The sequence below is a fragment of the Somniosus microcephalus genome, chromosome 16, assembly GCF_052327205.1.
Source record: "Somniosus microcephalus isolate GS21.2 chromosome 16, FLI_Smic_1.0, whole genome shotgun sequence".
NCBI lineage: Eukaryota > Metazoa > Chordata > Chondrichthyes > Squaliformes > Somniosidae > Somniosus > Somniosus microcephalus.
This window is the reverse complement of record NC_141002.1, coordinates 33653276-33675606: the sequence shown is the minus strand read 5'-3', so window position 1 is coordinate 33675606 and position 22331 is coordinate 33653276. Positions and strand designations below refer to the sequence as shown.

The window sequence follows — 22331 nt, the reverse complement described above, 5'->3', positions numbered from 1 at the left end:
AAGGCTACACTAAGGGAGGACATAGATGGCCAGGGAATAAATAGAGTTATAGAACAGGAGTGTAAAAAAATGAGTTAAACTGTCTGTACAGTAATGCAGTGTCTGTAATAAAACAGGGGAAATGGAGGCAATAATATGTTGCGAGGAAACAGATATAGGAGGGATTACTGAGACATGGCTGCAGAAAAACCAGGACTGGGAATTAAACAGTGCAGGGTGCAAAATATTTAGAAAAGATAGAGAGGGAAAAAGGGGAGGTGGAGTAGCTGTGCTTGTTACAGATAACATAATGGCAGTAGAAAAAAGTGACACAGCTATCAGCAAGACAGAAATAGAAGTGTCAGCTGTGGCTCAGTTTCTAGCACACTCACCTCTGAGTCAGAAGGTTGTGGGTTCAAGTCCCATTCCAGGGACTTAAGCACATAAAAGCTAGGCTGACACTCCAATGCAGTGCTAAGGGAGTGCTGCACTGTCAGAGGTGCTGTCTTTTTCTAGACACAAGAGACATGAAGAGGTATGCGGAGAGAGCAGGAAATTAGTACTGAGATAGGGGATCAGCCATGATCATATTGAATGGCGGAGCAGGCTCGAATGGCCTACTCCTGCTCCTATTTTCTATGTTTCTAGAATCCATGTGGACGCGATAAAAGATAAGAATCAGTCATCAACAACAACAACTTGTATTTATATAGCACCTTTAACATCTCAAGGCACTTCACAAGAGAATTAAAAGACAAAAAATGTTGACACCGAGCCACATAAGGAGAAATTAGGGCAGGTGACCAAAAACTTGGTCAAAGAGGTAGGTTTTAAAGAGTGCCTTAAGGAGGAAAGAGAGGTAGCAAGGCGGAGAGGTTTAGGCAGGGGATTCCAGAGTTTAGGGCCTAGGCAACAGAAGGCCCGGCCACCAATGGTTGAGTGATTATAATCAGGGATGCTCAAGGGGGCAGAATTAGAGGAGTGCAGATATCTCAGGCGGTTCTGGGGCTGGAGGAGATTACAGAGATAGGGAGGGGCGAGGCTATGGGGGGATTTGAAAACAAGGATAAAAATTTTGAAATTGAGGCGTTGCTTAACCGGGAGCCAATGTAGGTCAGCGAACACAGGGGTGATGGGTGAACGGGACTTGGTGCAAGTTATGGCACGGGCAGCTGAGTTTTGGATGACCTCAAGTTTACGTAGGGTAGAATGTGGGAGGTCAGTCAGGAGCGCGTTGGAATAGTCAAGTCTAGAGGTAACAAAGGCATGGATGAGGGTTTCAGCTGCGGATGAGCCTAGGCAAGGGCGGAGACGGGCGATGTTACGGAGGTGGAAATAGGCGGTCTTAATTATGCTGCGGATATGTGGTCGGAAGCTCTTTTCAGGGTCAAATATGACACCAAGGTTGTGAACAGTGTGGTTCAGCCTCAGACAGATGTTAGGGAGAGGGATGGAGTCAGTGGCTAGGGAACGGAGTTTCTGGTGGGGACCGAAAACAATGGCTTCATTCTTCCCAATATTTAATTGGAGAAAATTTCTGCTCATGACAATTTAGAGATCGTGGAGGGGTCAAGAGAAGTGGTAGTGAGCTGGGTGTCAGCACACATGTGGAAACTGACGCTGTGTTTTCGGATGATGTCGCCAAGGGGCAACATGTAGATGAGAAATAGGAGGGGCCAAGGATAGATCCTTGGGGGACACCAGAGGTAACGATGCGGGAGCAGAAAGAGAAGCCATTGCAAATGATTCTCTGGCTATGATTAGATAGATAAGAATGGAAGTAGCCAAATTTGCTGATGATACAAAGATAGGTGGGAAAGCAAGTTGTGAGGAGGACAGAGTCTGCAAAGGGATATAGATAGGTCAAGTGAGTGGGCAAAAATTTGGCAGATGGAGTATAATGTGGTAAAATGTGAGGATATCCACTTTGGTAGGAAGAATAAAAAAGCAAATTATTATTTAAATGGAGAGAGACTACAAAATGTTGCGGTACAGAGGGATCTGGGGGTCCTTGTACATGAAACACAAAAAGTTAGCATGCTGGTACAGCAAGTAATTAGGAAGGCCAATGGAACATTGGCCTTTATTGCAAAGGGGATGGAGTATAAAAGTAGGGAAGTCTTGCTATAACTGTACAGGGCACTGGTGAGACCACGCCTGGAGTACTGCATGCACTTTTGGTCTCCTTATTTAAGGAGGGATATACTTGCATTGGAGGCAGTTCAGAGTAGGTTCACTAGGTTTATTTCTGAGGTGAAGGGGTTGTCTTATGAAGAAAGGTTGAGCAGGTTGGGCCTATACTCATTGGAGTTTAGAAGAATGAGAGGTGATCTTATTGAAACATACAAGATTCTGAGGGGGCTTGACAAGGCAGATGCAGGGAGGATGTTCCCCCTCGTGGGGGAATCTAGAACTAGGGGGCATAGTTTCAGAATAAGGGGTCGCCCATTTAAAACAGAGATGAGGAGTAATTTCTTCTCTCAGAGGATCATGAATCTTTGGAATTCTCTACCCCAGAGAGCTATGGAGGCCGAGTCATTGAATATATTCAAGGCGGAGATATAGACATATATTTGAGCTACAGGGGAGTCAAGGGTTATGGGGAGTGGGCGGGAGAGCGGAGTTGATGCCAAGATCAGATCAGCCATGATTATATTGAATGGCGGAGCAGGCTTGAGGGGCCGAATGGCCTAATCCTGCTCCTATTTCTTATGTTCTTATGTAACCAGGTGAGTGCAGTCCCACCCAGCTGGACGGCACTAATAGGGGTAGTCTACAGACCACCTAATAGTGGAAGGGAGGTGGAGGAAGAAATATTGAAACAAATTAGGGAAATGAGTAAAAAACATAGAATAACAATCATGGGGGATTTCAACTACCCTGAAATTAATTGGCCAGAAGAGGTAAGTAAAGGGGATAAGGGAATGGAGTTCCAACAATGTGTACAGGACTCCTTTCTAACCTAATATGTAAGAAGTTTGACAAGGGAGGATTCACTACTGGATCTAAGAATGGGGAAATGAACCAGAACAGATAAGAGAAGTAAAAGTAGGGGAACATCTAGGCAATAGTGACCACATTATAATACGTTTTAAGATAGTAATTGAGAAGGACATAAGTATGATGAAGACCAGGGTAATAGATTGGAGAAAAGCAGATTTTGAGGGGGCTGAGAATAGAACCGGTGAAAATAAAATAGACAACAATATTCGCAAACAATGACGTAGAACAGCAATGGGAAACATTTTAAACGGTGTTCAACAAAGTCCAGGAAAAACATATTCTGCTAAAAGACAAGAACAAGCCAAACACTAATGAGACGCCATGGATGAATAAAGATATAAAGGAACAATTGAGGGTAAGGAAAGAGGCATACACAAAGTATATGGACAGCAGGGGAGAGCTTGATGAGGGAGAATAGAGATTAGGAGAGAAGTCAAAAAAAAATTAGGAAGGCAAAAATGAAACTATGAAATTAAATTATCAAGGAACGCAAAACAAAATAGTAAAATATTCTATGGGCACATAAATAAAAAAAGGAAAGTCGGGATGGGAATAGGCCACTAAGGGACGGTCAGGATAAAATCACAGGCAGCGATAGTGAACTGACAGAAATATTAAATAATTACTTTGCTTCAGTATTTACCAGGTAGACATGACATCAGAAGATGAGATTAGAAATGATATAACCGCATTTAAAATAAAGAGGAGAAATATTAAATAAACTAATCAAACTCAAAGAGGATAAAACGCCTGGTCCGTACGGATTACATCTGTGCATTTTAAAAGAATCTGGTGAAGAGATAGCAGAGGCACTGTTCAACATATTTAATAATTCATTAGAAAAAGGTGTAGTGCCAGAGGACTGGCAGATAGCTAACGTAATACCTATATTTAAGAAGGGAGGTAGAACATGTCCAGGGAACTATAGACCAGTCAGCGTAACATCAGTGGTAGGAAAAATAATGCAATCTCTATTAAAGGAAAAAATAGAAGAACATCTAGAAACCAAAAATATTATAATGAATGGTCAGCATTTCAAAAGGGAAACTTTTACTTGACCAACTTCATTGAATTCTTTGAAGAGTTAACAGCGAGCAATGCAGTAGATGTAATTTATTTAGATTTCCAAAAGGCCTTCAATAAGGTACCACATAATAGACTAATGAATAAGGTCAAAGAATGCGGAGTCAGGGGACAAGTAGCAGAATGGATAGCTAGCTGGCTTCAAGACAGAAAGTAGAGAGTAGGGGTAAAGGGTAGCTATTCACAGTGGCAGAAGGTGGAAAGTGGGGTCCCATAAGGATCAGTGCTGGGACAAATGTTGTTCACTATTTATATTAACAATTTAGACTTTGGAATCAAAAACACAAATTTGAACTTTGGGGGAATGATAGTCAATATTGAGGAGTACTGTAACAAATTACAAGAAGACATTAATAAACTTGCAGAATGGGCATATAATTGGCAAATGAAATTCAGCACAGATAAATGTGAGGTATTATATTTTGGTAAGAAAAATACAGACATCACATATTACTTGGAAAATAAGAATCTAAATGGGGTAGAAGAGCAAAGGGATCTGAGAGCACAAATACACAAATCACTAAAAGTACACAAAAAGTAGCGACGCAGGTTAATAAGAGCATAAAAATAGCAAACCAAGCACCAGAGTTTATTTCAAGTGAGATAGAATTGAAAAGTAGTGAAATTATGCTAAACTTGTATCGAACCTTGGTTAAACCACAGTTAGAGTACTGCGTACAATTCTGGTCACCATATTAAAAAAAGGATATAGAGGCACTGGAGAGGGTGCAAAATAGATTTACAAGGATGATACCAGAAATGCGAGGGTATACCTATCAGGAAAGGATGAACAGGCTGGGTCTCTTTTCTCTTGAAAAGAGAAGGCTGAGGGGTGACATTAGAGGTCTTTAAAATTATGAACGGTTTCGATAGAGTAGACACAGATTTTGCCAGCGCTCAGAGGACAGGTTCGGAGGCAGGTCCGCTGTCAAAATCGAAATGATTGACAGTGGGTTGGGAGTCTGCTCTGAACCCGCCTCCAGGTAAGTTTAGTAAATGTCGGGTCTGCCGTCACTGAACAGACCTGACACGAAGTGGGAGTAGCCCTGATAATAAAGGATGACATAAGGACAGTAGCGAGAAAGGATCTCGGCTCGGAAGATCAGGAAGTAGAATCAGTATGGGTGGAGATAAAGAATAACAAGGGGCAGAAAACACTGGTAGGAGTAGTATATAGGCCCCCTGACAGTAGCTGTACCGTTGGGCAGAATATGAATCAAGAAATAGTAGGAGCTTGCAACAAAGGTAATGCAATAATCTTGGGGGACTTAAATCTTCATATAGACTGGACAAATCAAATTGGCAAAGATAGTCTGGAGGACGAGTTCATGGAATGCATTCGGGACAGTTTCCTAGAACAATATGTCATGGAACCAACCAGGGAACAGGCTATTTTAGATCTTGTATTGTGTAATGAGACAGGGTTAATTAGCAATCTCAGAATAAAGGATCCTCTGGGGCAGAGTGATCATAATATGAAAGAATTTCACTTTAATTTTGCAAGTGACTTGCCTAAGTCCGAAACTAGAGTCTTAAACTTAACTAAATTACATAGGCAAGAGGGGCAAGTTGGCTAAGGTAGATTGGAAAAATAGATTAAAAGGTATGGCAGTAGATAAGCAGTGGCTAGCATTTAAAGAAATATTTCAAAACATTCCATTGAGAAACAAAAACTCCACGGGAAAAGTGATCCAACCGTAGATAACTAAAGAAGTTAAGGATTGCATTAGATTGAAAGAAGAAGTTTATAATGTTGCAAAGAATAATGGTAAGCCTGAGGATTGGGAGAGTTTCAGAAACCAGCAAAGGTTGACCAAAAAATTGATAAAAAGGGAAAAAATAGAATGAGAGAAAACTAGCAAGAAATATAAAAGCAGATTGTAAGATTTTCTACAAGTATATAAAAAGGAAAAGAGTAGCAAAAGTAAACGTTAGTCCCTTAGAGGCTGAGACAGAAGAAATTATGGGAAATAAGGAATTGGCAGAAACGTTAAACAAATATTTTGTATCTGTCTTCACAGTAGAAGACACAAAAAGCATACCAAAAATGGTGGGGAACCAAGGGTCTAATGTAGGTGAGGGACTTAACATAATTAATATAAGTAGAGAAAAAGTGCTAAAGAAACTAATGGGCTTAAAAGCCGACAAATCCCCTGGACCTGATGGCCTACATCCTAGGGTTCTAAAAGAGGTGGCTGAAGAGATAGTGGACACGTTGGTTTTAATCTTCCAAAATTCCCTAGATTCTAGAATGGTCCCAGCGGATTGGAAGGTCGCAAATGTAACATCGCTATTCAAGAAAGGAGGGAGAGAAAAAACAGGGAACTGCAGGCCAGTTAGCCTGATATCAGTCATTGGAAAAATGCTGGGATCCATTGTTAAGGAAGTGGTATCAAGTCACTTAAAAAAATCATAACATGATTAGGCAGAGTCAACAGGGTTTTATGAAAGGGAAATCGTGTTTGACAAATTTATTAGTTTTTTGAGGATGTAACTAGCAGGGTAGATAAAGAGGAACCAGTGGATGTAGTATATTTGGATTTCCAAAAGGCATTCGATAAGGTGCCACATAAAAAGGTTATTACACAAGATTAGGACTCATGGGGTTGGGGGTAATATAGTAGCATGGATAGAGGATTGGTTAACGGACAGCCTCAGCTATTTACAATCTATATTAATGACCTAGATGAAGGGACCGAGTGTAATGTATCCAAGTTTGCTGATGATACAAAGTTAGATGGGACAGTAAGCTGTGAGGAGAATACATGGAGGGAGAAATTCAGTATCGCCCAGTTTGGGGCGCAATTATCGGCCGGGTGCAAAGTTTAGCGCCTGGCGCTAATTATCGCCTCCGACTGCAAACTTGGCTTCTATCGCCCCTGGAGGTGATTGGAGCGCTAAATCAGGCATTACACACCTCTCTTAAGGTGCTAACGCCAAGGAGCGAGGCAAGGAAGGTCAAATCAAAATGAACCTGCAAAGTGCTGCTCAGTACCCAAAGCTCCTTCACACAGCGTTGAATCTCTCCAGAAGTCTCTCTCTCTCTCAAAATGCATGGTGCAAAAATGTCGCCGACAAAAAAAAGGTAGGAAGCAGTCGCCTTTAAATAGCGCTCCCCCAGTCTCTTCCCGACTGCAAAACGTTCCCCTGAACCTGTCGTTGCTAGCGGCAGGCAGAAAGGCAGGGGGTGCCACTCAATATCTGATCCGGGGCACTACCGGGGTGTTGCACGCTCGACTGATGTCACGATCTGCGGGCGCAGGAGATTATGGCAGTAGTGTTTAGCGCTGCCGCAAAATGTCTGGTCAATTTCGCGAACGGCGCAAACATCGCCACGCCCTAACGGGAGGTGCAAATCAACCACATTTTTCCCCAAAGAGTCTGCAAAGGGATATAGATAGACTAAGTGAGTGGACAGATGGAGTATAATGTAGGGAAATATGAGGTTATTCACTTTGGTAGGAAGAATAGAAAAACAGAATATTTTTTAAATGGTGAGAAACTTTCAAATGTTGGTGCTCAGAGAGATTTGGGTGTCCTCGTGCAAGAAACACAGAAAGCTAGCATGCAGGTACAGCAAGCAATAAGGAAGGCAAATAGCATGTTGGCCTTCATTGCAAGGGGGTTGGAGTATAAGAGCAAGGACGTCTTGCTACAATTGTACAGTGCCTTGTTGAGACCACACCTGGAGTACTGTGCTCAGTTTTGGTCTCCTTATCTAAGGAAGGATATATTTGCCTTGGAGGCGGTGCAATGAAGGTTCACAAGATTGATTCTTAGGATGAGAGGGCTGTCCTATGATGAGAGATTGTGTAGAATGGGCCTATACTCTCTGGAGTTTAGAAGAAAGAGAGGTGATCCCATTTAAACATACAAGATTCTGAAATGGATTGACAGGATAGATGCTGAGAGGTTGTTTCCCCTGGCTGGAGTGTCTAAAACTAGGGGGCATAGTCTCAGGGTAAGAGGTAGACCATTTAAGACTGAGATGAGGAGGAATTTCTTCACTCAGAGGGTTGTGAATCTTTGGAATTCTCTGCCCCAGAGGGCTGTGAATGCTAAGTCTTTGAGTATATTCAAAGCTGAGATAGATAGATTTTTGGACTCCAGGGGAATCAAGAGATATGGAGATCGGGCGGGAAAGTGGAGTTGAGGTCGATAATCAGCCATGATCTTATTGAATGGCGGAGCAGGCTCAAGGGGCTGTATGGCGTACTCCTGCTCTTATTTCTCATGTTCAAGTGGCGGGGGAGGCAATTAAGATCGATAAATGCTTGTTAAATGCTAGTTAAGAACTATTTTGCCAGCCTATTTCTATTTTGCCAACTTTTTGAGGAGGTTCCCGTCGCTCAGGGATCATGTCAGGTAAGTAGGTCTGGTTCTCTATGACTCTCCATTGCTGTGAATAGGTGACAGTTGCAAAAGTGGTCCAAAAGCTATCATTTCACAGCTGTTCACTTTCCAATGTCAGAAGCTTGAACCTTCAGGATTTGGAAGACACTTTTGAGCTACAGGAAACTTTTGATTTACCGGCACCTAAATAACCGGAAATCTCGGTTAACCGGCAAAATGCAGGAGTAGGTTCAGGTAACTTTTATTACTTACCTTCCTCCATTTGTTGCTGTGCAAGGGCGTGGCTGCAGCTGTTGCTAAGCTACAGAGACGCTTGCAACTTGTGGCCATTGTTCTGAAGCTGTTGCTAAGCAACAGGGTTTGTTGCTTTATACGGAGCTCTCAGCTCCGTATCTTTTACTATAGCTTTCGGTTATCCGGAATTTTTGATGAACCAGCACCACGTCGGTCCCGTCCGTGCCGGATAAAAAAAAGTTTCCTGTATATGCAGTTTGGAAGTGTTTGGAGTAAACTCTCTATCCACTGCCAACTCCTTGGAGCAAGCTCTCTCACCATTGACAGATCGCTTCTGTCATCACAACTTCAGCTGCCATCTATTCCAACAACATCGGTGCCCTTGAAAACTTCTCACTTTGGTCCTCTGAATCCCTCCACCATCAGCCCCAGCACCAAGCTCACCGAGCACACCAACTACAACAGCAACTTTCTCCGCAATCATCTGATGCTGCACAGGACACAGGGCATCAGCACCCAACCACATTGCTGCCCGGAAGGACAGTGATGGTATCACCATGGCCAGATTTACTTCAATTGACTCTGTACACCCTGGCTGCCACATGATGTGCCAGGTTGACACCAGCACCATAAAGCATCCCTACAATGCCCAAGCCATTCCTTTCTCACTCATCACCATTGTGGGGGGGGGGGGGGGGGAGGGATGACATTATGCCTCAACATTCACTGGAACTCACTAAGACACTTCCAAAGGTGCGCACAGATCTGTCCAATAAGGCAAAGTGTTGAAAATAAAAATTTCAATGTTTGACAACACATTAACAGAAACTTTACATGAACATTGGCTAAAACACACAAGTGCCTACCCTTGTGCATTCTTAGTTGGTATGATTGCACTAGGATGAGGGTGAGTATGAGGGGTGGCTAGTGAGATGGGCAAGTGATAATATAGATAGGGAGGGATGGGTGGAGGTGCAAGGTAAGTTGGTGTAAGGATGTGCAGGAGTAGGGTAGAGAAGGCAGAGTGATGGGGATGTGATGAGTGGCACAGCAGGATGAGGTTGAGTGTGGCTTTGCAGTAACTTTTTGTGATCTACTGAGATAATTGAAAGGTTTGCCCCAATGTAGCCTGGTCCTCCTGACGACATCCCTGCTTTTGCCCTCCTGTGCAATGTGCAACCAGGCTGCGTTGGTCTCCTGGGGAGGTCTCTTCTGCCCTTGGAAGGGAAGAGAACCTCCCTGCATGCTGTGACTCTCTCCATAAGCATATGGAAGGAGTCATGGGAGAGCCTGGGTGCAGCCATCTGCCTTTGTGCAGTCATTGTCAGTGTTTGCAGCACCTCAATGCTGCAGAACAACTGTCAAAATGAATGTGGCCATGGTCCCTTTAAGGAAACTGGCTGATGACGCATCATCAAAAGATGTCATCAGACCCGCTTCCTTTTAATTGGACGGAAACCTCGCAGGGCGGGCTTAACAGGCGCAATCTATGCAAAATCCTTTTCACAGAGCTTCTGGAGCCGGGAGCGGGACCAGGACCCGCAAATGACCTCTCCCGCTGCGATCCCGCCTCGGCTGGCGAAATCATGGCCAGAGAGAGTGTATCCACTTGTGCGGTAGAGCAAAACTAGAGCCCATCAATATAAGACAGTCACCAAGAAATCAAATTGGGAATTCAGAAGAAACTTCTTTGCCCAGAGAGTGGTGAGAATGTAGAACTTGCTACCACAGGGAGTGTTTGAAGCGAATAGTATAGATGCCTTTAAGGGGAGGCTAGATAAGCATATGAGGGAGAAGGGAATAGAGGGTTATGCTGATAGATTTAGATGAGGAAAGACAGGAGGAGGCTCCTGTGGAACATAAATGCCGGCATAGACTGGTTGGGCTGAATGGCCTGTTTCTGTGCTGTATATCCTATGTAATTCTATGTAATCCTTTGTAACTCTACACTCTCCTCCAATCCTATGTTCCAGCCTGTACCATTTGTTCCAGCCTGTACCATTTGTCCATCTGATTCTGTCTTCCTGTGCCGTGCCATTCTACTCCACTCCGTGCCACTCCATGCCATTTAATCTGTGCCACTCCACACTATGCCAATCTGTGCCATGCCAGCCCATGTAACTCCACCATCGGTGGTAGAGTCTTCAGCTGCCTTAGCGCTATTCCCTGATATCCTCTCCCCAAAACCCTCCACCTTGCTACTCTCTCCTTTCCTCTAAAAGCTTCCTGCAGACCTATCTCTTTGACCTTGCTTTTGGTCATTTCTCATAACTCTTCTACCACCACTTGGCATCTATTTCTCTTCTGAAGCATCTTGGGTGGCTTACTGTGTTAAAGGTGCATTAAAAATGCAAATAGTTGCTGTGGAAGGTGTGATTCACGTTTTACGTTGGGTCCCCATTTAAATGGTGTTGAATCTGGAGTGAATTTAGGGATTGATAATGCAACGCTTACTGCCTGTAGCACTGATGTGTACCAGTCGCTGACTCCCTTGTGCAATGAGGTGCAGAAGCCTGAGTTCTGCTCACTGGTGTTCACCTGTTGTGCCAAAATGTGCACCTTCCATGTGCTAAGCTTATAAATGGCCCTGGTTTGTATGCAAATGATAGGCCTTCCCCGGAAGGTGCCTGGAGAGTCTGAGCAGCGCTGCAGATGCACTCCGCCCATTTGGAACGGTGCAGGAGGAGGGGCCCACACCAAATATGAACTTACTTTGCCCACAGGGTGTCCCTCCCCTTCCAACAAGTCCCCTCTGTGTGTCATGTCTCTTCTTTGGCCTCCAATGGCCATTGAAAGAAAGGAAGCATTGTGCTCTGATCCATGTATTGCGGAAAAATCGGCTGTGTGTGCAACCAGCAGCCCTTCCATTGCCATGACGCCTGACATTCTGGCCACTGATCCCCATGATGTGCCCAATTGCCAGGACTGCCACTAAAATCAGCTAATCTGGCATTACCTGCTCATTTGGGCGCAGGTGCACACAGCACCCGGGGAGCAGTGTTCCTGGCAGATCTGCACCAGGAGCATATTAGTGACCCCCAGAATCTGTTCAGAGATCCATCCCAAACATGCCGCACTTTGAGAGCATTGTATCAGTGTGCCTTAAAGTGCACACTTACAAATTCGTAACCACAACCAATTAACTTCCCAGAGGCCTTGTCACTTTGACTATAACAGAATCTAAAGCGATGGGCTAGAGTCACTGCCCATTCACAGGCAATGGGCAGAAGCTCTAGTACATCACACGGATGGACAGTACATCAATTATTTATTTCCAGTCATCAATCAGCACTTTTTCGGATCCCAAACATGTGAACATCATGTGCCACGTGCAGAAGAAGCCAATCTTGTAAAAAGTACTGCCTGATGCTAACGTTCTCTCTCAGTTACAATGATTTAATCGTTGCTGAAATATCCAGCTTTGCTGAAATGGCAGGCCTGCTCCCCATGATTTCCTATCCATTACGAATTAATAGATGGAAAATCTTACAGAGCATACCTGAGAATTCTTGATATGCACTCTCAGCAGGCAAAGCTTCCTGCCAGGAGCCCGCAGTCATTAAGTGGGCCTCATTAGGTTCTGCTAAATCTTTAAAAGAAATGAAACTGAAATAAACCCATAAAATTCAATCAGTTTATGAAATAAAAGAACTTTGTGGAATCTTCATCAATCAGGGTCATGTCTTCACTATTGTGATTATCTGCACATTTGGTTCTTTTGCCAATCACCTTAAATCTGTGTCCTCTGGTTCTCGACCCTTCTGCCAATGGGAACAGTTTCTCTCTATCTACTCTGTCTAGACCCCTCATGATTTTAAACACCTCTATCAAATCTCCTCTCAACCTTCTCTGCTCTAAGGAGAACAACCCCAGCTTCTCCAGTCTATCTGCGTAACTGAAGTCCCTCATCCCTGCATAGGGTAAATAAGATCAGAGAAATGAACGAGTGGCTCAAAGGCTGGTGTGGGAGAAATGGGTTTCGATTTGTGGGGCACTGGCACCAGTACTGGGGTAAGAGGGAGCTGTTCCATTCGGACGGACTTCACTTGAATCATGCTGGGGCTAGAGTCCTGGCAAATCGAATAACTAGGGCTGTAGAGAGGGCTTTAAACTAAATCGTGGAGGGTGGGGGTGGGGGAAGGGTCCAGGTGAGCGGGAATTAAAAAAGTCAATGAGAAATTAGAAACAATAAAGCAGGATAGGGATGGGGGAAATAACAACCAGAGTGTGACAGGAAGGGACAGAATCCTAGAAATTCAGTTGGGCCCCGTTTGGGGTGCCAAGCTCGCCTGGGCGCCGGAATTACCGCTGCGAGCGGAGCCACTTGTGCCATCCCGATATTCAGTTTCAGCACCCCAAACGGAAGCGGGCCGCTACTCGAGGCTCCCCGCGCCCCGCTTGGGGCGCTCACACTGAATATCGCCGCGCTAAGGGCCACAGCGCCACACGCTGCGGCACGGCACGCTGCGGTACTGCAGGCCTTCCTCCCACTGTTAAGGGGGAGGTGCCTGCAACAGCGCGATCCCCGCTCACGAGTGCCGGCAAATGAGCCCGGCACCAAGGAGAAGTGCCGGGCTCTCGGGAAACAGCCGGCAATGCCGCGGGGGGGTGGTTTAGGAGGCCGGGGACAGAGGTGCTGGCAGGCGGCCGCTGAAAAAGCGGCCGCCCCGCACCTCCACCTTAACTTGCGCCACTACCGCCACAGGTAGGCCCTGTGAACCGGTCGCGATTTGCGACCGGCGTTAAAGAGGCGGGCGCGACCAAATATGGTGATCGGGGCGGGAGCGGGGCGCTGCGCACACCGATGACGTCATCGGTGGCGGCGCAGCGCTACAGGCTAATGCCGCCATTAGCGCCCCGCTAAATATCACGGGAGGTGTGGCCAGTGGCGCTAAAGCCACTAAGTGCCCTCTTTGGGCGCTAACTGGTGGCGCAGTCCACTGAATTTCTAGGCCAGAATGTTTAAAAATAAGAGTGCAACAGAAAATGGGGCCAAAACAAGGAGAAATGGTAAAAAGACAAAGTTAAAAGCTCTATATCTGAATGCATGCAGCATTCATAACAAGATAGATGAGTTGACGGCACAAATAAATTAAAATGGGTATAATCTGATCGCCATTACAGAGACATGGTTGCAAGGTGACCAGGGCTGGGAACTGAATATTCCAGGGTACTTGACAATTTGGAAGGATAGACAGAAAGGAAAGGGAGGTGGGGTGGCTTTTTTGGTAAAGGATGGGATCAGTGCAGTGGTGAGAAGTGATATTAGCTCAGAAGATCAAGATGTAGAATCGGTTTGGGTGGAGATAAAAAAATAAGGGGAAAAAGTCTGGTGGGTGTAGTCTATAGGCCCCTGAACAGTAGCAATACTGTTGGACAGAGTATAAATCAACAAATAATGGAGGCCTGTAAAAAAGGTATGGTAATAATCATGGGTGATTTTAATCTCCATATTGATTGGACAAATCAAATTGGCCATGGTAGCCTTGAGGAGGAGTTCATAGAGTGTATCCGGGATGGTTTCTTAGAACAGTATGTAATGGAACCAACCAGGGAGCAGGCTATCTTGGATCTGGTACTGTGTAATGAGACAGAATTAATAAATGATCTCACAGTAAAGGATCTTCTAGGAAAGAGTGATCATAACATGGTTGAATTTCAAATCCAGTTGGAGGGTGAGAAAGTTGAATTTCAAACAGGTGTCCTGATCTTAAACAAAGGCAATTACAATGGCATGAGGGCAGAACTGGCTAAAGTGGACTGGAAAAATAAATTAAAAGGTAAGACAGTTGAAATGTAGTGATGGACACTTAAGGAGATATTTCATAACTCTCAACAAAAATATATTCCAGTGAGAAAGAAAGATTTTAAAAGAAGGGAGCAATAGCCATAGCTAACTAAGGAAGTAAAGGATGGTATCAAATTGAAAACAAAGGCATACAATGTTGCCAAGATTGGTGGGAGGCCAGAGGATTAGGAAATTTTTAAAAACCAGCAAAGGATGACTAAAAAAATAATAAAGTGAGAGAAGATGAATTATGAGAGTAAACTGGCAAGAAATATTAAAACAGAAAGTGAGAGCTTCTACAGGTATATAAAAAGGAAAAGAGAAGCTAAAGTAAACGTTGGTCCCTTCGAGGATGAGAAGGCATTCGATAAGGTGCCACATAAAAAGTTACTGCATAAGATAAGAAGAGCTCACGGAGTTGGGGGTAATATATTAGCATGGATAGAGAATTGGCTAACTAACAGAAAGCAGAGAGTCGGGATAAATGGGTCATTTTCCGGTTGGCAAACGGTAACTAGTGGGGTGCCACAGGGATCGGTGCTGGGGCCTCAACTATTTACAGTCTATATTAATGACTTGGATGAGTGGACCGAGTGTAATGTAGCCAAGTTTGCGGATGATACAAAGATGGGTGGGAAAGCAAGTTGTGCAGAGGACTCAAAGAATCTGCAAAGGGACATAGACAGGCTAAGTGAGTGGGCAAACATTTGGCAGATGGATTATAATGTGGGAAAGTGCGAGGTTATCCACTTTGGCAGGAAAAATAAATAAGCAAATTATTATTTAAATAGAGAGAGATTACAAAATGCTACAGTTCAGAGGGACCTGGGGGTCCTTGTGCATGAAACATAAAAAGTTAGCAGGGAGGTACAACAAGTAATCAAAAAGGCAAATGGAATGTTGGCCTTTATTGCAAGGGGGTTGGAGTATAAAAGCAACAACTGTACAGGGTATTGGTGAGACCACACCTTGAGTACTGCGTTCAGTTTTGGTTGCCTTATTTAAGGAAGGATGTATTTGCATTGGAGGCAGTTCAGAGACGATTCACTCGGTTGTTTTCTGAGATGAGGGGGTTGACTTATGAAGAAAGGTTGAGCAGGTTGGGCCTATACTCATTGGAATTTAGAAGAATGAGAGGTGATCTTATTGAAACATAAGATACTGAGGGGGCTCGACAAGGTAGATGCAGAGAGGATGTTTCCCCTCGTGGGGAAATCTAGAACTCGGGGGCATAGTTTCAGGATAAAGGGTCGCCCTTTTAGAACTGAGATGAGGAGGAATTTCTTCTCCGAGGGTCGTAAATCTGTGGAATTCTCTGCCCCAGAAAGCCATTGAGGCTGGGTCATTAATACATTTAAGGTGGAGATAAACAGATTTTTGCAAGATAAGGGAGTGAAGGGCTATGGGGCGCGGGCGGGGAAGTGGCTTTGAACCCAAGATCTTATTGAATGGCGGAGCAGGCTTGAGGGGCCAAGTGGCCTATTCCTGCTCCTATTTTTTATGTTCTTATCATTCTCGAAAATCTTTTCTGCACCCTCTCTAAGGCCTTCCCATCCTTCCTAAAGTGCGGTGCTCAGAATTCGACACAGTGCTCCAGTTGAGGCTGAACCAGTGTTTTATAAAGGTTCATCATAACTTCCTTGCTTTTGTACTCTATGGGCTGGATTTTGTCAGCCCCGAGGAGGCGGGTATGGAGGCGGGACTGCCGGTAAAGTTGCAAAGTTGCCGTCCTGCCCCGGGTCCCATCTCCTCGAGGCAGGAAAGGGATTAAAGCCTACTAACTGGCTGTTAACAGGTAGTTAACAAGCAGAAAATACAATTATCCCCATTTTTCGTTTTGATGTGCAGGCTTCCCATCCTCGGGGAACCTGGCCAGGGTGTAGGAGACGAGTAGGAGGTCTGCGGGGGTCGGACAGGTCTGAAAGTGCAATGTAGAGGTGACTGATGGATGCAAGTGTGGAGTGGTAAATATGTAAGGTGTGTAAAATGTTAGAAAATGTTCACTTACCTTTGTTTCTGCCTACAGCCTTCAGCCGCTGTGGAGCCGGAGTCCCGACATCTCCATTGTAGATATCACAGACAGGCTGTTGGATCCTCCGATCCAACAGCCAGGTGATTTCTGCAAAGTTGAAAGGTTTGATGAGTCCTGAACACAAGTACTCATCAAACTACACAGAATGTCAGTGTTTGACAGCTTCGCAGAGCTGTCAAACGCTGACATTTCTTCTTTCAAAAAATCTTGACAGATGGCACATCAGACGTTGACGTGCTCTGTCAGTGACTTCCCCCAAATTGGCCTGCTGAGCTCGCAGGACGGGCTTAACAAGGTCAATCAGGGGAAAATCCCACTGGTTGGCTAGAAGCTGATGGAGGTGGGATTGAAAGCCGGGAAGCAGCAGTCTCGCCTCCTAAAGCTTCCCATTGACAAAATCCATCCCTATGCCTCTATTTATGAAGCCTAGGATCCCGTAAACTTTTTTAACTGCTTTCTCAACCTGCCCTGCCACCTTCAACAATTTGTGCATATATACCCCCAGGTCTCTCTGTTCATGCACCCCCCTTTAGAATTGTACCCTTTAGCTTATATTGCCTCTTCTCGTTCTTCCTACCAAAATGTCACACTTTTCTGCGTTAAATTTTATCTGCCACGTGTTCGCTCATTTCATCAGCATGTCTAGTACTCTCCTCCTCACTGTTCACTATACTTCCAAGTTTTGTGACATCTGCAAGTTTTGAAATTGTGCCCTGTACACCCAAGTCCAAGTCATTAATATATATCAAGAAAAGCAGTGGTCCTAGAACCGACCCCTGGGGAACACGACTGTATACCTTCCTCCAGTCCGAAAAACAACCGTTCATAACTACTCTCTGTTTTCTGTCACTTAGCCAATTTCGTATCCATGCTGCCACTGTCCCTTTTATTCCAGGGGCTTCAACTTTGCTGGCGAGCCTATTATGTGGCAGATTATCAAACGCCTTTTGGAAGTCCATGTACTCTACGTCAACTGTATTGCCCTCATCAACAAACTCAATCAAGTTAGTTAAACACGATTTGCCTTTATTAAGTGACTGTTAATTTTGTCCCTGATTATCGTTTCTAAAAGCTTCCCCACTACCGAGGTTAAACTGACTGACCTGTAGTTGCTGGGTTTATCCTTACACACTTTTTTGAACAAGGGTATAACATTTGCAATTCTCCAGTCCTCTGGCACCACTCCTGTATCTAAGGAGGATTGGAAGATTATGGCCAGTACTGCAATTTCCACCTTAACTTCCCTCAACATCCTAGGATGCATCTCATCTAGTCCTGGTGACCGATCTACTTTAATTATAGCCAGTCTTTATAGTACCTCCTCTTTATCAATTTTTACCCCATCCAGTATCTCCACTACCTCCTCTTTCACTATGAATTTGATAGCATCTTCTTCCTTGGTGAAGACAGATGGAAAGTACTCACGTAGTACCTCAGCCATGCCCTCTGCTTCCATACGTAGGTCATCTTTTTGGTCCCTAATGGGCCCCACTACTCCTCTTACTACCTGTTTACTATTTATATGCCTATATAAAAGACTTTTAAAATTCCCTTTTATGTTAGTTGCCAATCTATTCTCATACTCTCTCTTTGCCCCTCTTACTTCCTTTTTCACTTCCCCTCTGAATTTTCTATATTCATCCTGATTCTCACTTGTATTCTCAACCTAACATCTGTCATGCACGCTCTTTTTCTGCTTCATCTTACTCTCTATCTCTTTCGTCATCCAGGGAGCTCTGACTTTGGTTACCCTACCTTTATATATGTTAGATATGCGATGGAAGCATTTTCAAAGGCTGCTAAAACCACAAAGCATAAGGATGGAATCTGTAATACATTTTCTTACTGTGTATGAAGACCAAGATTAGAACAGTTAGATACAAGCAGGGTAGAGGTGCAAGTAATCTCAGCAGGTGATGAACTGTGCTGCTTTTGTAGTGTGCTTTTTAATCGGGAGACAGGTTGGGAGCGGAGGGCTTGGAAGCGGTCAGGAAATCCGGCAGAATGAATTTAATGGCAGGGCCTGATTTGCAGTTGAAACCTGTCTCCAACCTGCAGCCAGCCAGATGGAGAGGCTGGCTGGCTGCAGGCGGGTAGGCCTGCAGCACTAGGAAGTAGAGGAGGAGGGAGGGAGGGATCAGGTGGGGGGCCAGGGGGGATAGAACATTGGGGGTGATCAGGGTGGGGGGGGGGGGGGGGAGGAGGCAGAGAATCATCGCTGGCCTGGTGACCAATCAGGGGGATGGGGGCGGTGGAGGGAGAGATCGGGGCTGGCCTGGAGAACGATCGGGGGCAAGGGAGGGGGTGGGGGCAGGGGAGGAGGGAGGTCGGGAAGGCAATCAGAGGCCTGGGGAGGTGAGGGGCTAGGATGCCTGGGGAGTGGAAAATCGGAGCCCCCGTGGGGGGGGGTGGTTTCCGATCATGGGACGTGGGTTAGGCAGGAACGCCAAATCCAGGAGGTAAAGGCACTTCCCTCCTGGATCCAGCAGTCCTTGCCTTCCATTAGCTGTCAGGTTTCCCAAGGCCTGCGAAACCCGACCGGCCAGAGTTAAATTAAAATGCAGGTTAAATCTGAGGCACACCAGCCTCGTTATAATATTTAAATGAGGGATGCCCCTCCTGGGAGCGGGTTGGCTGCCAGCTCCCCATCCTGCATCCGTTAAAACCGGAAGTGGGCGGGTTGGAGGCGGGTTCTGGTTGAGATTCAGATTTTTAACACTTTAACTTCCCATCCGACCCCAACCCAGCCGTTTTTTTGGGGTTCAAATCCCCCCCCCCCCTTGGAGTCAAACATTTGATTATTTGGGCCGAAGAGTCTGGTGCCAGGCTACAGAAACCGGGTTTAACAGCAATAAACAACGGAAAAACAAGAGTCAGCTCCCTGACGTTGGATTCCCGTGGTCCAAATTAAAATTATATAGAACCAGCTAAACATTAGCTGGACGAGCTGAAAGACCTTTCCTTATTGCTACCTTCCTTTATTCTGTGACCAATGATGTAACTCACCCCTTTCCTGCTTCCCATTAATAACATAAGAAAATGACAGACAGGAAAACATCAGCCTGTCCCATTCCATTATGCAACTTAACACCATGATTCCCATCTCCCCTCACATCCAACAGCTACCACGCAGAATAACAGAATAACACAGAAAGTATCCTCGGCCAATTCAAGGAAAAAAATCTGGAAAGTTCCTTTCTATTCCCCACTCTCCCCTATATCTGAAGATGATCAAACAAGTTCCAGGAGACCACAGTGACTAGGAGACACACCCCAATACCACAGCTACAGTTTGTACATGGGTGATTTCAGCCACAGCTAGGAGCTTGAACAGCTCCACTTTGAATACTTGCAGTAAATCTGCACTCACTGCATGAGCCAGAAACTTGTTCCAAAGGTCAATGACCCTCTGTGGAAAGGTGAACCTCCTGATATCTAACCTAGTTCTATGTAACAAATATGCGTGTCTCCTGGTTCTCCCTAACCTAACTAACTCAAATAGCTTATTCACCTGGGCCGAATCCAATGCTTCCATTATTTTAAACACCTCCATCAAATCTCCTAAAGATCTATGTTTTTCTAGAATAAAAGCCCCAGCTCTCTAAGCTTGTTGTGGTAACTAAGGATCTTTAAACTAAGCCCTCCACTGAACCTTTCTCAGGGCCTTTATATCAGCCACCATATGACAGGAACCAAAGACGTGAGTCACCCCAGCCACAACCTCTTCGCCCTGCTCCCGTCCGGTAAGAGATACTGAAGCATACAGTCTCGTACCAACAGGTTTCGAAACAGCTTCTACCCCCAGGCCATAAGACTCATGAACGATTAATTTATTATTATTTATTACTGTTGTTTTATTTATTATTACTGTCTTTCTATTAGTATTAGTATTTTTATCATTGTTATGCCATATTTATTCCAATGTTGGGAGGACTCGTAAAAATCAACATTTCATTGTGCAGTACACACGTCTGCTGCATATATGACAAATAAAATTGAATTGAATTCTAGATGAGGCCTAACCATGTTCTTATACAATGAGAGTACAGTATTTTTTATTTTGTATTGACTTGTCCTAGCAATGCATCCTAATACTCTATTTGCTTTGCTATAGTCTCGTGGCACTGGTCATGACCCTTCAGAGATTGTAACCCTGCTTGGTGTACACATGCTTGCCATTGGTCTGCCCACAAGCATAACACTACTTTTATCCATATTAAATTACAGCTGCCAGATGAGGGCCCATTTCCCCATCACATCTAGTTCTGCTTTTAATCTAAGGTTCTAACACCCGCATAAATCTTCATACCACCATGAACTTGTAGACAGTCCCCCCACTGCTCTCTCTATCAGTGTCTCTGCTCTTTCTACTGGTTTTCTTGTTCATTGTACGAGGGGCCCTAGGTTTTCTATTGGTTTCCTTGTTCATTCTACTGGTGTCTCTGCTCTTTCTACTGATGCACTCGCTCTCTCTACTGGTGTCGCTGCTCTTTCAAATAATAGTTTTACTCTTTCTATTGCAGGCTATTTTGTTTACTTTCAAAAGCAATTATTACATGCAGAGTCGAAAATAAATGGTACTGGCTTTTAAGTAAATAAGTGAAAAATATACCAGATGCATTTTTCTATCATAAACAATCTCTGCAACATGATCAGTAACTATAATAAAGAATTGATATTTTTAAAATTGGACTCGTTTACTTAATGAAAAAAATCAATTGTCAATTCTGAAATGTGAATAATAATTGTCATCATAAAATCTATACACTGAACAATTTGTAATCTTATTTTACTGTTCATTTTAATTGTTTCGAGATGCTGTGGAAATCAAACTGAATATAAAATAACACTGATACTTCTACTGAATAGGGACTTCATATAACAACATTGGCACGGGACTGAAAAGAATGTGCTTTTCAACAGATATAGTTAACGGTATTCACTACTACAGAAGACTTCAGAGCAATGAAATGAAGGAGAAAGATTGCAAATTAACTGAAAACTGTAACAGTATATATGGTTATCACAGATACTGATTAGTGTGATGTGAATAGCCAAGGACATCATCATATTATTACTCAATAACCTGTCATGACAAATAGATGCAGTAATTTCCCTTAATGAATGCCTGCTCAGACTGACTTTGAAATCATTAGTGGATTATTTCTTTAACACTGTCTGCATATGCATTATCAAATTCCTTCTGTATTTCACTGTCCTAATTTGAACAACAGTCCTAAAAAAGCTCAAGCCTGGAGCCCACAAGAGAGACAGCACTGGTAATATCTCAATTGAAGCCATGGTTGTTCTGCATCGAGATTTTGAGGAATCTCCTGACATGCAGTTTTCTGATCCGGAAACTCGAGCTGAATCAACTTGAAAAAATATAATCTTTCTAATGGACTCAATACAAAAGTAATCCACTGAGAGCCTCACCTTTTCATTTCATAATTAGATTCTGATAATGAGAGATGACTTTCTCAGTCACTCTGGGCTCTATTATGGCTAATCTGATTCCACTTCACTCTCCCTGTTAATTATTAACACTAGCCTTTTTATTGTCCTGAGACCACGTTATTTCATTCGCCTATTCATTTAAAAAAAGAGATATACTTCAATGGAGATCCAAGTATGTTGATTTTAAAATGCTTCATAAAAAGGTGAACACCTGTTCTCGTAATTCTTGTCTCCAAGCCTTCAAAGTGACATTGATTTTTTTTCTAGCTATGCAAAAAATATCTCTTAATTAGAAAATGAGTCTTCTAGTGAGATACATGTGGGAGCTAACTCCCTCCAGAATGGTCATTTGATGCTTGCAAACAGCATGTTCTGCTATGTGCTTTCACAGTTAGTATGATG

At 44.0% G+C, this 22331-nt stretch overlaps 1 protein-coding gene across 12 annotated transcripts in view; it reads right to left on the bottom strand.

Annotated features, from left to right (window-relative positions):
- Nucleotides 1–22331, bottom strand: part of cadps2 (Ca++-dependent secretion activator 2) — a 983842-nt gene that overhangs the window by 141302 nt on the left and 820209 nt on the right. The window lies entirely within an intron of this gene.